Source organism: Ipomoea nil, unplaced genomic scaffold (genome assembly GCF_001879475.1).
Source record: "Ipomoea nil cultivar Tokyo-kokei standard unplaced genomic scaffold, Asagao_1.1 scaffold1570, whole genome shotgun sequence".
In the NCBI taxonomy this organism is placed as follows: Eukaryota; Viridiplantae; Streptophyta; class Magnoliopsida; order Solanales; family Convolvulaceae; genus Ipomoea; species Ipomoea nil.
In genome coordinates this window covers 455,803-456,762 of record NW_017617998.1, presented here as the reverse complement: position 1 = coordinate 456,762, position 960 = coordinate 455,803, and positions in this window count along the sequence as shown.

Sequence of the window (960 nt, the reverse complement as noted above, 5' to 3'; positions counted from 1 at the left end):
AGTGGTCCTCGTGGTGGCCGTGACGCGATTATGGAGTTTGTGACCTTTGTGTAAGGTTCACGTATTTGTTAAGGGTAACATGTGTTACCAAGGCATGTGTTGCCATGTGTGATCGGTACCCTCGTGTACTATGAAATAGGTGGTATTGTTGGAGATTGTCTGAGTGGGGACGACGGTCCTCGGGGGAATAAGGTTGGACTTGGTGTACAGGGGTCCTGGAGGTACAGGTTGGAACTAGCTATAAGGTTGGGGATATCCATAAGGTTGGAATCGGGCATAAGGATGGCATATCAATTCGTGATGGGTGATGTCACGACGACTTGTGTAGCCATTGTGTGTGTGATTCTCTATTTGTGACACGTGTTGTCACAAAGGCATGTGTTGCCAATGGTTGTGTCTTTATTCTCTTGTGTTATGCATGTCGGGTGATGATTTACTGTGTGATGGTAGATTACGCCTTGAGCCGTTCTTGAGTGTTGTTGTACTTCTTATTGTTTTGGTAAGTGTTCCCTTATCTTTATTGTGAGTGCGTAAGAATCTTGTGTTTGACTTCTACTCTTGGCTTTGAACTTATATATACTATATCCCGTTTCGCAAATGATTTTGTATATATAAGCTATCTACATATGATATTTCACATGTATTGGTGGGTTACCAGCATCATTCGTTGACCGGGCGTCGTCCCATATATTTATGTGTTTCTTTCAGGTGTCGAGTAGACGAGAGCGCGGTCTAGTGACAGATAGTGTAGATTCCCTTGAACCTTGTGATGGTTTTGGCCTGTGCGCCGTTGTTAGACTTTAGCCTCGTTATCATTGGCATTGTTTTGGATAGTGGATTATGTTGCAGATGTTTACGCCTGTGCGTTCTTCGTTGGGTGGGGGTGGCATAGCACCTTATGTGTTCCATATATTCCATATTTAGACTTCCGCTGTGTATGTTTTTATGGCTAGTTATCTG